At 39.7% G+C, this 5,371-nt stretch overlaps 1 protein-coding gene across 16 annotated transcripts in view; it reads left to right on the top strand.

Annotated features, from left to right (window-relative positions):
• Positions 1 to 5,371, top strand: part of LOC144959809 (ATP-binding cassette sub-family G member 4-like) — a 150,668-nt gene that overhangs the window by 34,065 nt on the left and 111,232 nt on the right. For 2 of the 16 annotated variants that reach the window (XM_078892565.1, XM_078892568.1), the window contains exon 1: positions 452 to 812. The exons of 12 other annotated variants lie outside the window; for them this stretch is intronic. The gene's annotated coding sequence lies outside the window, so the exon portion shown is untranslated. Of the gene's footprint in view, positions 1 to 445; positions 813 to 5,371 lie in introns of those variants that run through there. 2 more of the 16 variants (XM_078892579.1, XM_078892583.1) reach the window with 2 other exon arrangements.

Below are 5,371 nucleotides of genomic sequence, written 5' to 3' on the forward strand. Positions count from 1 at the left end.
TATGGATTGGATATTGGACTGTGTACTTTATATAATATAGATAGTTCGAAGTTGACTTCACTCAGGTCTTTGTTATTGTTTTTTGCCAGTCCGTTATACTTCCAGATGGCATTGTTGTGAACTCCTTAGCCAAGCACATAGTGAACGATGTTTTGTTAAGATGAATTCATCAGAACGAATTAATTTAAGGTCAACGTGGCAATCGGGGGGCCACAGACTACGAGGAGTCCTGTGTTATCTATGATCGGGGCCGACCATAGCCCTACTATAATGACTCTTTTAGTACGCCATGGGGCCGACCAATCCCGTCCCGCCGGCCGCCCTTTGTCGCTGTCCTCATCGTCCTCACTCTGTCCTCAGTCCTCCCGCTCCCTCACTGTCGCGTGCTGCTGAGTTGTGCTTTGATGCTGAGCCCGCTCATAAAGACATAATAGGTACACAGACCAGACAGACACACACACACGTCCGTTGGCTACACATGGACGAACTCGCCGCAGCAATAAACTCAACACACTCGTGGGTTTCCGCCGTCTGCTGTGTTTCCAGTTTCCAATCTTTTCATTTCACTCAATTTGGACTAAGACTTGTTTGATTTATTTATACGAGTTTATTTTTATTGTTCTTGGATCATAAACGAAAATATTTACGATGTTTTGGAATCTAACTACAGTTTAGGGCATTGTGAACTCGTCTATCGATTACCGTTTTCTGAACCAAGAAGACTTAATGTGTTCGTGTTCAGAAGCAGCTGGTGACGCAATCTTTTCTTGAATTTGGACGTGCGGAGTTATATTTTAAAAAATAAAAGAAAAGTAAGTTAAATACTCTCTCTCTCTCTCTCTCTCTCTCTCTCTCTCTCTCTCTCTCTCTCTCTCTCTCTCTCTCTCTCTCTTTATCTCGATATCTATCTATCCCTATACCTCACTATCCGTCTGTCTGTCTTCTCTCTTTCTCCATAAATTCCCCCCCCCCTCACCCCCCCCCCTCCCTCTATCTCGTTAATGGGTGCACATAGTTTTGTGTGGTCCGTTAAATAAATATCAGGATGGCAATGTTGAGTTTCTTAGCCAAATGTACATCTATATTATTATTATATGTCTGCATCCTTTTTATGTTTCTTTATCGATCACATTTAAGTTTCCGATCGCGCTGTCCTCCTCCTCCTCCTCCTTTTCTTCTCCTTTTCGTTTTCTGCCCTCTCTTTCTCTCTCTCTCTCTCTCTCTCTCTCTCTCTCTCTCCCTCCCTCCCTCTCCCTCCCTCTCTCTCTCTCTCAATATTGTGTATATTATGTGTGTTTTGGTAACAGCTGTTTTTAAAATAGATAATGTAATGTTTTATTATTAAGATTTTTTTTTGCTTGCAGCGAGCGTTTCAGCAAGCCGCATTCCATCTCTATTAGGTAGCATTATCAAATAAAACTTATGATGGCTCATTATCAAGGTAACCTTTCAAAAGTACCATGTTGAACGATGGTGATGATGATGATAATGGCAATATACTGACAAAACGGTGGTTAAATAACGTTATTTTGAAAATTAAAACAAAATTATCGTGTCTTAAGGTACTTTATTTGGCATTATTGTGTCGAGAGATACCATCGTAAGACATCCATAAACACATTGAGTCACTTTGACTGCCTGCTTTGTCATTCTCAAGTCCACGTCTTGTATCCAGAATTGGGTTTTTTTTTAAAATAAGTAAAATTTAAAAAAAAAACAAGCGACCAAACTTTCCTGATCAATAGTATATTCCTATAGAATGTACTTGTTGCCTATATCTTAGTAAGAAAATAATATTTTAAAAAGAATTAATGGAATTAAGTGAATATGGAGTTTTGGGCAAGATTCTGAAAATGGCAAATGAGGAGCACAGACTACTAGTCCTACGTTATCTATGGTGAGGAGAGAATTAAGTTGCCAGGTGTACAAATAACGCCTATAATTTAGAGTTTGTTGTAACCAAGTCTTGCTGGTAATGAATGCTTACCCGTGTACAGAAAGAATGAAGTTGACGTCATTCAGGTCTTTGTTATTGTTTTTTATTTATTTATTTTTTCTTTGTTATTTTGCCATCCATTATGAGTAATTCTCACTAAACTGTAATAATCGGACTAGAAAAGTTAAAGTTTACACATAGTATTGTGTGTCGGTCCATTATACTTCCGGATGGCAATGTTTTGAGTTTCTCAGACAAACGCATTCTATCAAGGCCTTCAGATAGTATGCAGATGACGTCACTCGGGCCTTTGTTATTGTTTTTGCCATCCGCGTTTGTGAGTTGTTCTCACTAAACTGTATTAACCAGACTATAAAAGTTCATGGTTACACAGAGTTTGTGTGTTGGTCCGTTATACTTCCGGATGGCAATGTTGTGAACTCCTTGGCCAAGCGCATTCTATCAAGGCCTTCTATATAGTGCTGTAAAGACGGCCTTGATTTTATCGATATTCACTTTACTTCTTACGGAGTTCGTGTGTTAGCACATGGTGTTATCTTGACTTTTGTCGTAATAGTAATAGCACAGCAGCTGTATTTCGACAGGACTCCCGTCTTTGTTACTTTAGAACGATGTTTACCTGCCACTAGAGGCTTGGAACCAGCGCCCACTAAGAGGTTCTTATAGTGGTTTGGGGAAAATACTGTATCGTAACGTGGAGCAAAACAATCTAGAGATTATGTCTGAGGGTGGGGGGGGGGGGACTAGTAGTCTGTGGGGGAGGGGGGGACACTAGTAGTCTGTGGGGGGGGGGACACTAGTAGTCTGTGGGGGGGGGGGAGGGGCACTAGTAGTCTGTGGGGGGGGGGGGCACTAGTAGTCTGTGGGGGGGGGGGGACACTAGTAGTCTGTGGGGGGGGGGGGACACTAGTAGTCTGTGGGGGGGGGGGGACACTAGTAGTCTGTGGGGGGGGGGGGGGAACACTAGTAGTCTGTGGGGGGGGGGACACTAGTAGTCTGGGGGGGGGGGACACTAGTAGTCTGTGGGGGGGGGGGGGGACACTAGTAGTCTGTGGGGGGGGGGGGAACACTAGTAGTCTGTGGGGGGGGGAGAACACTAGTAGTCTGTGGGGGGGGGGGGACTATGGGGGCTGTGAATGTGGAGTGACTGTAATGTACGTAATGCGTCTATCTGTGTGATGTTTTTTGTTATTGTTATTATTATTATTATTATTATTATTATTGTTATTATTATTATTATTATTATTATTATTATTATTATTATTATTATTATTATTATTGTTATAAATTAATTAATTAATTTTTTCTTTTTGTTAGACCTTTTTATTATTTCCTATCATGTTTTCCATTCGAGATATCATATGTGCTTATCAACTTATTGAAAATCGTTTTTAACGGTCTTGTCATCACCCATATCCTTGACCCCGATATCGCGTTGGAAGTGTTGTCACAAACGGCCTTTAACTCTTAAAACAAGAAAACAAAACAAACGGACGCTATCTGGGCGACCCAGATGCTGATAATTTAATTTTTAGCTAAAAATGATTAGAATTGTTAAAAATAAGTTTATTTTGTTCTGTTTTTTTTTTCTTTTGTTGTTGTTTTTTTTTTCACGAGTTAGTTGAAACCCCCGCCGCCTTAATTTGACTTCATTCGATAAATGCAAAGTAGTGTATATTATATTTATTTTTATCTCGTCAATATCTGCTTGTTTTGTTTGTTCCCTGAGGAAAGCCCATACATGCCGAAACGTTTGTCGTGTGTTTCCCCCCTTTTATACGAGTCACACTCGCTCTCTCTATTTTTCTCTCCATCTTATTGGCTCATGTCGGCACTTAAAGCTCTTTAAATGTTTTTTCTTTGTTATTGTTTTTTTTTTTTTTTTTTTTAGCTCAGCCCCTTGATTAATGATAAAATACAATTTCGGCGATTTTGTCTAGTGGTATGACACTCGCTTTAGGATCGGAAGGTCCTGGATTCGAGCCTCGCTCGGGGCATAGTTGGAAAAGGCTCTTTACTCACATTCTCTCAACCATCCCAGGTGTAAAATGAGTGCCTGGCCGTTAACAGCGTTATCTCTGTCCGCAAGAATTGTTATATTATCGCCTAACAGACGTCATGTCCCGTTCTAAATGTTGAGTGTTACTGTTGCCCAGGGACCCCTTGTAAAGCGCTTTGAGCACGTTTAGTGGATATTGCGCTATATTTAAGCTCTTTAAGTGTTATTTTTAAAAAAAAATCAGCCCCTTGATTTATGGTAAAATATAATTACAAAGGCAGAAACATACGGGGAGGGACGAGACGACTGTCGTTTGCAAAGCGCTGTGGCGTTGTTCACATGAAATGGTGCGTAATTTGTTGTCATTTTCCATTTACTGGGGAGGAACCATCTTGTGTACTTCCAAGTTGTGTTTATAATAAATTAGATAGTGTTCACGGCGAGGGACAGGATCGGTGACAAATATTCCCCTGATGATAATATGAATGATCGATTAAAATTATTATTATATTATTATTATTATTATTATTATTATTATTATTATTTATTATTATTATTATTATTATTATTATTATTATTATTATTATTATTATTATTTTCTTTATTTTATTTTATTTTATTTTGGGTGGGGAAAGTATTTTCTGTACAAATCGAGGCAAGATCCGATGTGTCTGTTTGTTTTTTTTTTTACAGCATTGTCATAATCGATGCTGTGAAGACTGCGTCATGTCAAGAGGGATATTGGGATGTAGGGGGGGGGGGGGGGGGGGGGGGGGGGGGCGTTGAATCTTGACTGTTCTTCCTGTCTCCACTCCAGAAATCGATGATCTCATATTACTAAACTAAAAAAAAGGGAAAAGGCAGATAACTCATGGTGTTATTTAACTCTTTACAGGTGCATGTTACATTATGTGTACATTATCTCTCTCTCTCTCTCTCTCTCTCTCTCTCTCTCTCTCTCTCTCTCTCTCCCCCCCCCTCTCTCTCTCCCTCCCTCTCCCTCCCTCCCTCCCTCCCTCTCTCTCTCTCTCTCTCTCTCTCTTTTTTTTTTCTCTCTCCCTCTCTCTCTCGTTCATTTTACATCATATTATAACAACGGTGCTGTTTTGATTACGTAAAACCTCCTTAAATAAAAAAAAAACCGAGCCCTTTTATGCTAATTATTCATCAATTCCACTAAATATGGCCATAGCGCATTACATTTGACCAATTAACCAATTTCCATATGGATGAATAAAGTTTATTTGATTTATTTCATTTATTTATGTACCATAGTATATGGCATGACGCCAGTACTCTTAGACGCTATTACATTTGTTTCCTCAAATCGACACAGACAACGCTATAATAGGCCATAATATACTCACTTTCATCTATTTATGATGGGAAAATGCGGATAGACGGTCATTTCCAAG

This window comes from Berghia stephanieae, chromosome 14 (assembly GCF_034508935.2).
Source record: "Berghia stephanieae isolate SIO BIC M18660-M18661 chromosome 14, UCSD_Bste_1.3, whole genome shotgun sequence".
Lineage (NCBI taxonomy): Eukaryota > Metazoa > Mollusca > Gastropoda > Nudibranchia > Aeolidiidae > Berghia > Berghia stephanieae.